Genomic DNA, 9,758 nt, shown 5'->3' on the forward strand with positions numbered 1-9,758 from the left:
ATCAAGAATCAACTAGTGACGGCAAGCAATATATATATATACCCACGCCCACAACTCGTTTGTGTTCTACTCGTGCATATAACATCTATGCATAGACCTGGCTTGGATGCCACTGTTGGGTAACGCAGTAATTTCCGAAAATTTCCTACGCACATGCAAGATCTATCTAGGTGATGCATAGCAACGAGAGGGGAAGAGTGTTGTCCACGTACCCTCGTAGACCGTAAGCGGAAGCGTTGTGATAACGCGGTTGATGTAGTCGAACGTCTTCACGATCTGACTGATCCTAGCACCGAAGGTACGGCACCTCCGCGATCTGCACACGTTCAGCTCGGTGACGTCCCACGAACTCTAGATCCAGCTGAGTGTTGAGGGAGAGTTTCGTCAACACGATGGCGTGATGACGGTGATGATGAAGCTACCAGAACAGGGTTTCGCCTAAGCACCGCTACGATATGACCGAGGTCGATTATGGTGGAGGGGGGCACCGCACACGGTTAAGACAATGATCAACTTGTGTCTATGGGGTGCCCCCTCCCCCGTATATGAAGGAATGGAGGAGGGGGGAGGGCCGGGCCTCTATGGCACACCCTAGGGGAGTCCTACTCCCACCGGGAGTAGGATTCCCCCCTTCCAAGTAGTAGGAGTAGGAGAGAAGGAAGGGGAGGAGAGAGAGAAGGAAAGGGGGGCCGGGCCCCACCCAATTCGGATTGGGCTTGGGGGCGTGCCTCACACCTTTTCCCTTCCTATCCTCTATTCCACTAAGGCCCAATGATGCCCATACACTCCCCGGGGGGTTCCGGTTACCTCTCGGTACTCTGGAAAATGCCCGAACTCACCCGAAACCATTCTGATGTCCAAAGATAGGCTTCCAATATATCAATCTTTATGTCTCGACCATTTCGAGACTCCTCGTCATGTCCGTGATCATATCCGGGACTCCGAACTACCTTGGGTACATCAAAACACATAAACTCATAATACCGATCGTCACTGAACGTTAAGCGTGCAGACCCTACGGGTTCGAGAACTATGTAGACATGACCGAGACTCATCTCCGGTCAATAACCAATAGCGGAACCTGGATGCTCATATTGGTTCCTACATATTATACGAATATCTTTATCGGTCAAACCGCACAACAACATACGTTGTTCCCTTTGTCATCGGTATGTTACTTGCCCGAGATTCGATCGTTGGTATCTCAATACCTAGTTCAATCTCATTACCGGCAAGTCTCTTTACTCTTTCCGTAATGCATCATCCCGAAACTAACTCATTAGTCACATTGCTTGCAAGGCTTATAGTGATGTGCATTACCGAGAGGGCCCAGAGATACCTCTCCAATACTCGGAGTGACAAATCCTAATCTCGATCTATGCCAACTCAACAAACACCATCGGAGACACCTGTAGAGCATCTTTATAGTCACCCAGTTACGTTGTGACGTTTGATAGCACACTAAGTGTTCCTTCGGTATTTGGGAGTTGCATGATCTCATAGTCATAGGAACATGTATAAGTTATGGAGAAAGCAATAGCAACAAACTAAATGATCATCGTGCTAAGCTAACGGATGGGTCGAGTTAATCACAACATTATCTAATGATGTGATCCCGTTAATCAAATGACAACTCATGTCTATGGTCAGGAAACATAACCATCATTGATTCAACGAGCTAGTCAAGTAGAGGCATACTAGTGACATTCTGTTTGTCTATATATTCACACATGTACTAAGTTTCTGGTTAATACAATTCTAGCATTAATAATAAACATTTATCATGATATAAGGAAATATAAATAACAACTTTATTATTGTCTCTAGGGCATATTTCCTTCATGCGCTTGTAGTAGTCATATCCATGTTGCAACAAATCTGATGTCGGAGTCTACTGTTGAGCTTGTTGCCACAAAAAAACTTTTACATTTGGTTGAACATATATGTGCCAAAGTTTAGTCCAAGACTTCTGTTCTCTCACGGGATCAAATGAGTCGCCTCTTCCCACAATCCAATCTTATCTCTGAACTTTGGTTGTAACAATCATTCGGTATACCGACTTCACCGGAAAAAAAATCCTTTCTTCTCGCACCCACAAGACCAAAAGTCATCTTAATGCATCATGATGATTGGTATGTTTAGGATTATATCTGCATCAATTGGTAGAAAAGTTTGGTTTATCTTGTCTCGGTTCCATGAAGCACTTGTTTCATCAATTAATTTTGAAACAAATTGTGGTCTGTCAGGTGTCAAACAGACAAAGAATTTCATAGAAGCTTCTCTTGCAAACGGTTATGTGCCTATGTGAGTAGTGTGTGTGCTTATGGGTTTGGCCCATTTAGGAGCGCTAGAGGCAAACAGGCGTATTGTCTTGCTGTGGGCAATTTTCCTAAGCAGAAAACTTATTGGGCCTTCTGCAGACCTATAGGCCTACATAGCTTACTAAACTTCCTCGATTGTTCACGAAACTAAATGGCAACCCACTTATGCATGGCCTAAGTTCCCAAGTTCCTTCCTACATGACTTCCTCGGAATCCCAAGTTTCTTGCTCCTCAATTGTTCAAGAATGACCTGATGCAAGCTGAGAAAATCAAGTGGATGGATGACACTACTCTCTGACTAGGGGGCTGATTGGATAGTGCCCGAGAGTTGCCCTTCCAAAATTTTGGCGTTGACTAAGAGCTTCGATCATGTTTGGATCATGGCCCAATCTTTCCATCCGTGCCAAGTTTTTGGCCGTCTAGTTCAGATTTTGCGCCAGCGTGAGGGCCAAACTGGGGTGGAAGATAACCTATCCAAATAACTGGCGCACCCAACTTTCGCGGGGCTGCCGTGGGCTTCATCCGAACATCCCCTAGATGTGCAAGAATCACACTTCCCGATCTATCCATAGTTAATGCTTGTTCAATCACTTCATTCAGACCCAAAGCCTTCCAAACTTCTTTGCCCACTGGCACATGAACATAAGGTGCCAAACATCCGTTGCCCCACCATTACATACAGGACACCGAGCCAATGCTGGGATATGGCGATTCGAAGCAAACACATGCCTGGCATAATTCCTTGTAAAGCTTTCCACCCAAATATTTTGATTTTGCTTGGTACACTTAGTTTCCATAGTAATTTTCTAGACAAGATTGTTACTCAAGGGGCCAACATCATCATTTTTTACTCGGTTGGCGAACTGATTCTCCGATTCAACATAGTATGCAGATCTGGACGAAAAGGAGTATGCATGGGTTTTATGCGAGGCTACAAAATCCGCACCCAACCGCGCACCCAATGAGATTCTCAGAATTCTTTCAACATCAACCAATAAGAAAATGTTTGAGGTAGTATCTTCATCCCACATGCCAGTCATTGGATTCATATGTTCATCAACTGTTTGTAAGATACACTGCCCCTTGCTTGCCAAAACTTTCCTAGACGGACTTTTGGGCCCTAGTGCTCTTCTCAAATGTTAATTTGTTTGCCCGATCCAATTCACCAAATGTGGCCTCTTATAAAGGTTTTTAAGACGGCAAAGATACTTCACTATAAATGATGAACCCTCAATGGACCAGAAGATCGTTGCGGGTGTGCGAGCACAACCACGAAATCCAGTGGTCATCAGTTACGACCAATAATTACAAGTAATAATCTTTTGAAAACCTCTCGGCTTAACCCACCAGTAGTTTTTCAAAGGGTAAACCTCCTCACTTTTATCGATAAATAAAAAATGCGTACTTAATATGGTTATCCTACCCAGTTAGCCCCTTGGAACTATGGTCAAAGACTGAATAAGATATTTATGCGGACCTAACCCTTGTGCGCCCGTTTTTCTTTGCCATGGCAACGTTTTTTGTTTTCCTACCACGATGTGTTTTAAACTTAGTAGAAATAACGGCTGGGTAGTTTTCATCCAAGTACATGAGTTTGTTAGGATTTTTTTCCTAGAACTAGTCTATTCCCACACGAGCTGGATCATGGGATGGCACAATCAACGAGGTTTGTCGTGGGCGTTTTTCTCGGGCCATTGGTGGTCTCAGTCTCTCAGTAACGGAATAAGAAGAGTGAAAGAAAGAGAAAAGTTGCAAGGTTGCATGCAACGCAAAAACACATGTGTCCTCGAGCTCCTGTGAATGTGTGATATGTGCTGACAATTGGCACCAGAGCTACGTGCTTGATCTGGTGGACATGGCCGGGAGTAAGGCTGCAGGGAACCACGACAACACTAGGGACAGGTTCGCGACGCAGGAGAGGCATGGGTGCACGATGTCGTTGTCACCTACCAGGCACAAGTATGCAATCGACGAGAATGAGGTTGCCGCGTCGGTGGTGCAGAGACGCGAGGTGGCCCTACCTACCATGTTCCCGACGCTGACCCAGAGCAACTACGATGACTGGTCGCTCCCGATGAGGGCCATCCTACAGACACGCGGGTTGTGGGACACCGTGAATATTGGGCTCGCCAACTAACCACGACAACCATGCTGCCCTGGAGGCCGTACTCTGGGAGGTGCCACTGGAGATGCTCGCGGTCCTCCCCACGAAGGAGACATCGAAGCAGACCTGGGATGTTGTCAAGACCATGCAGCTGGTCTCGGCTGCCGTGCCCGAGGCCAAGGCCTAGGGTATCTGTTGAGAATTCAAGGACATCCGCTTCAAGCCCGGCGAGAACGTCGATGACTTCACGATGCGACTCAGTGGGCTCATCAATAACCTCTCCATCCACTGTGACCATGTCTGTGACGGACGTGTGGTGCGCAAATTCCTTTGTGTTGTGCCCCGTAGGTATGCTCAGGTGGCGCTCTCGATCGAAATGTTGGACGATCTCGATAGCCTCATGATAGAGAAGCTCGCCGAGCGGCTCAAGGTGGTGGAGGAATGCCTCGACCAAGATGGTGAGGGCAAGACCAGGGGGCACCTCCTGCTCACCTTGGAGGAATGGCACGTGCGCGAGAAGCGCGAGGCCAACAACGGCGCTAGCGGCAACAACTCATCAAGCGCACAAGAGGGTGGGTAAGGCCATGGGCATGGTGGTGACTATGGTGGAAAGGGCAAGACCCCCGGTGGCGAGGAAGCCAATGGCGGGAAGGGCGGTGACAGCAGCGATGCAGATCGTGACAAGTGCCACTATTGTGGTATCACCGTCCATTGGGCCCATGATTATCACAAGAAAAAGTGCGAGGAGGGCCAGGCCCTCCTTAACCAAGGCCAAGCAGGGGAGGATGATCATCCCAGCCTGCTGATGACTGAGGATGATTCGTTGGCGGCGACGACCGACACGGGAGAGAAGGCTACCAGGGCAACAGACTCGCTGGCTGCCAACGCGGCGCAGGATCTCGTCTTCCTCAACGAATCACGAGCCTGTGTGGATCTTTGATGCGTGCCAAAGGACGAGGACATGACCTGGTACCTAAACACGGGCGCGTCGAACCACATGACCAGGGACGAGGCGGCGTGCTCTGAGCTAGACAAGGGCGTTCGCGGCTCTGTTAGATTCGGGGAAGACTCGCTCGTGGCGATTCAAGAGCTGGAGAGGAGCAGCATGCACTCACCAATGTGTACTGATCCTGCGGCTCTGGAGTAACATTGTCTCCATTGGGCAGTGATAACCCACAAGTATAGAGGATCACAACAGTTTTCAAAGGTAGAGTATTCAACCTAAATTTATAGATTCGATACAAGGGGAGCCAAAAAATATTTGCAAGTATTAGCTGTTGAGTTGTCAATTCAACCACACTTGGAGATTAATTATCTGCAGCAAAGTGATCAGTAGCATAGTAATATGATAGTTTTGATAGTAGTGATGACAACAGTAGTAACGGTAATAGTGATTGCAATGATTTTGTAGCAAGTGAAACAGACAGCAGTAGTAACTTAGCAAGAACAATATGTAGGAAATTTATAGGCGTTGGATCGGTGGATTCATTGGATGATATTCATCATATAACAGTCATATCCAAGGGCGATACAAAACTAGCTCCAGTTCATAAATATAATGTAGGCATGTATTTCCTAAATAGTCATACGTGCTTATGGAAAGAACTTGCATGCCATCTTTTGTCCTACCCTCCCGTGGCAGCTGAGTCCATAAGGAAACTAAGGGATATTAAGGCCTCCTTTTAATAGAGAACCGGAACAAAGCATTAACACATCGTGAATACATGAACTCCTCAAACTACGGTCATCACCGGAAATTATCCCGATTATTGTCACCCCGGGGTTTACGGATCATAACACGTAATAGGTGAATATGACTTGCAAGATCGGATCTAGAACATAGATATAATGATGAAAACATAGCCGGTTCAGATCTGAAATCATGGCATCCGAGCCCAAAGTGACAAGCATTAAGCATGGCAAAGTCGTAACAATATCAATATCAGAACATAGTGGATACTAGGGATCAAGCCCTAACAAAACTAACTCGATTACATGATGAATCTCATCCAACTCCTCACCGACCAGTGAGCCTATGAAGGAATTACTCACTCCCGGTGGGGAGCATCATGGAATTGGCGATGAAGGAGGGTTGGTGATGACGAAGCTGAAAGGCCCCCCTCTTCGGAGCCCCAAATGAACTCCAGATCTGGCCTCCGGATGAAGAACAGGAGGCGGCGGTGACTCCGTATCGTTAAACGCGATGAAACTTCCTCCTTGTTTTTTTTTCTCCAACCGTCAAGATTCATCGTTGCCGGTGAAGACGCCAAGGTGCTCAAGCTGAGGAAGGCCTTTATGGGCTGACACGGGCCCCTCGCACCTAGAATACCAAGCTGGACGCGAGCCTGGCATTACTCGGGTTTAGCAGATGCCCGTCCGAACACTTCTTGTATGCCAGAGGCACAACGTCCTCACGGCTGGTCGTCAGTGTCTACGTCGATGACTTGACCATCACCGGTTCTGGCGAGGAGGAGTTGCGTGCTTCAAGAAGGAGATGCTTGCGCTCTTCGACATGAGCGATCTTGGACGGCTCCACAACTTCCTAGACAGCAACTTGGTCAGCTAGCAGTCACAGAAGCAGAGCATGGTGGCCCTCTCTTCGTGTGAATTTGAGTGCATGGCCGCCACCACGGCGGCTTGCCAAGGCATCTGGCTAGCATGGCTGCTCGGGGAGATCAAGGATAAAGATCAAAGGGCGGCATTGCTCAACGTCGACAACAAATCAACCATCTCTTTGAGTAAGATGAGTAAGAACCCTGTTTTCCGCAACCAAAGCAAACACATTGAGATATGGTCCACTTCATTCAGGAGTGCGTGGAGAACAGGAAGATCCAGATTGAGTTCGTTCGGTCCAAGGAGCAACTTGCTGATGTGTTCACCAAAGAACTCGGGCGGGTCAACCTCCAAGAGCAACGCAAGAAAATCGGGATGGTGGAAATCAACAAGGCACACGAGGCTTAGGGAGTGATTGTGAACTTAACACTTGTGCGCCCATTTTCTCTGCCATGGCAGCGACTTCCGTTTTGCTGCCATGGCAACGTTTTCTGTTTTGCTGCTACAATAGTTGTTTTAGACTGAGTAGATAAATTTAGCAGTTCAGCTGAGATTTGTTAGCTGAGTAGATAAATTTGTTAGGATTGTTTTTTCCCCTAGAACTAGTCTACGCCCGCACGAGCTGGATCGTGGGATGGCACGATCAACGAGGTTCGTCGTGGGTGATTTTCTTGGGCCGTTGGTGGTCTCGATCTCTCTGTAACAAAATAAGAGCGGTGAAAGAATGAGAAAAGTTGCAAGGTTGCACACAACACTGTCCTTGAGCTCGTTTGAGTGTGTGATCTGTGCTGACAATTTCTATGCAGTAGAATGTAAGAAAATGAACACATGTGCAGTTCAGCAGAATAAGTAATAAAGTATCAAGTAGTCAAAATGAGCCAAGGCATCCGGAAAGGAGCATGCCGTGCAGTGGGCCCACTACCTATGGTTCACCATAGCTGTTCGCAACCAACTGAACTAACTTAAATAATTGCTACAACTAAGTTGAGTAATATTTATACCTCCACGATGACGCGACCATGATCCCCTCGATGCCTGAAACAACGCTCCACCCGTTATTCCCGTTGTTACTGTATGGGTGCTGTAGGCTCTAATATCAACCGTCCACTCTAATCTAATGGATCTCCTTACTTTCACTTTTACCCTCCCTCCGGAAAGGAGCATGCCGTGCAGTGGGTTCGTCGTGGGTGATTTTCTTGGGCCGTTGGTGGTCTCGATCTCTCTGTAACAAAATAAGAGCGATGAAAGAATGAGAAAAGTTGCAAGGTTGCACACAACACTGTCCTTGAGCTCGTTTGAGTGTGTGATCTGTGCTGACAATTTCTATGCAGTAGAATGTAAGAAAATGAACACGTGTGCAGTTCAGCAGAATAAGTAATAAAGTATCAAGTAGTCAAAATGAGCCAAGGCATCCGGAAAGGAGCATGCCGTGCAGTGGGTTCGGCTCCTCTACAGTTCAGTTGTTACTGTAGGCTCTAATATCAACCGTCCACTCTAATCTAATGGATCTCCTTACTTTCACTTTTACCCTCCCTTCTCCCGTTTTTTTTTCTGGCGTGGTAAAAAAACATGTAGGAAGTGGGAGTCGAACCCACTACCTATGGTTCTTAAATAATTGCTACAACTAAGTTGAGTAATATTTATACCTCCACGATGACGCGACCATGATCCCCTCGATGCCTGAAACAACGCTCCACCCGTTATTCCGGTTCTCCTCCTGATCGATATATTGCACCGTAATTAAAAACGCGATTTTTTTTACCTACACGGGATTCGAACCTGCGTCGAGATGGAAAGGACAATCCCAACTACCATCACGCCAGCCTAGTTTGTTGTTCATTAGTGTAAAACGAAATTCTTTTAAACTCTTTCTTACTGCTGTCATAAGAAAAAACAAAGCTATTTTTCTGGAAGAAAATTCCACTTCATCAATGAAAGTTACCGGGGGTATATTTCATGATGCCCCTCCCTCCCCCACCCCCGGTCCCCAAAGTTATCAGGACCGGGGTATATAAGTTATCAGGTCTGCGAGACGTAAGTTACCGTGCTATTAACATGAAAAGTTACCGTGGGTATATTTAATCAACCCCCTCGTCGAAGTTATCAGGACAGGGGTACATAAATTATCAGGTCTGCAAATGTGTGGGTTACCATGCTATTCACACAAATGTTACCGGACCCCCTCCCCCCCCCCCCCCCCCCACCCTCCTCATGCCAAAAGTTATGCCAAAGTTATCAGGACTGGGGTACATAAGTAATCAGGTGTGCGATGTCTGAGTTACAATGCTATTCACACAAAAAGTTACCAAGGGGATGTTTCGTCAACTCCTCCTCCCCCCACCCCCATACCAAAGTTATTAGGACCGGGGTCCATAAGTTATCAGGTATAAGATGTTTGACTTATCATGATATTGACACAAAAATCTACCGAGGGGATATTTCATCAACCCCCCCCCCCCTCCCCGGTCGTTGCCAAAGTTACCAGGATGGGGCTCATAAGTTATCAGGTCTACGTACTATTCACACAAAAGTTCGTCAAATCCCCCCAGAAAAGTTACCGCGGTATATCTGATCAACCCCCCCCCCTCCCCCGGTCGCTGAAGTTACCAAGACCTTGGTGCATAAGTTATCAGCTATGCGATGTGTGACTTATCATACTATTCATACAAAAAAGTTATTGAGTGTATGTTTACATTAGTTTTTTTGGTCAAAAAAAGCTACGACGATATTTGTACATAAGCTATCAGGTTTGTGATGTGTATAATTATCAGGCTCATTAC

The 9,758-nt window shown here is 46.7% G+C and overlaps 1 long non-coding RNA gene across 1 annotated transcript; it reads right to left on the bottom strand.

Annotated features, from left to right (window-relative positions):
• Positions 1-6,060: 6,060 nt before the first annotated feature.
• LOC147972341 (uncharacterized) lies at positions 6,061-8,923 on the bottom strand. The gene is made up of 4 exons (XR_015603406.1): positions 8,625-8,923; positions 8,110-8,200; positions 7,980-8,013; positions 6,061-7,675 (listed from the first exon to the last, which is right to left on the bottom strand). It is a non-coding gene; the product is annotated as an uncharacterized LOC147972341 (long non-coding RNA).
• Positions 8,924-9,758: the final 835 nt, after the last annotated feature.

This window comes from Triticum urartu, chromosome 5A (genome assembly GCF_056163025.1).
Source record: "Triticum urartu cultivar PI428250 chromosome 5A, HENAU_Tu73, whole genome shotgun sequence".
In the NCBI taxonomy this organism is placed as follows: Eukaryota; Viridiplantae; Streptophyta; class Magnoliopsida; order Poales; family Poaceae; genus Triticum; species Triticum urartu.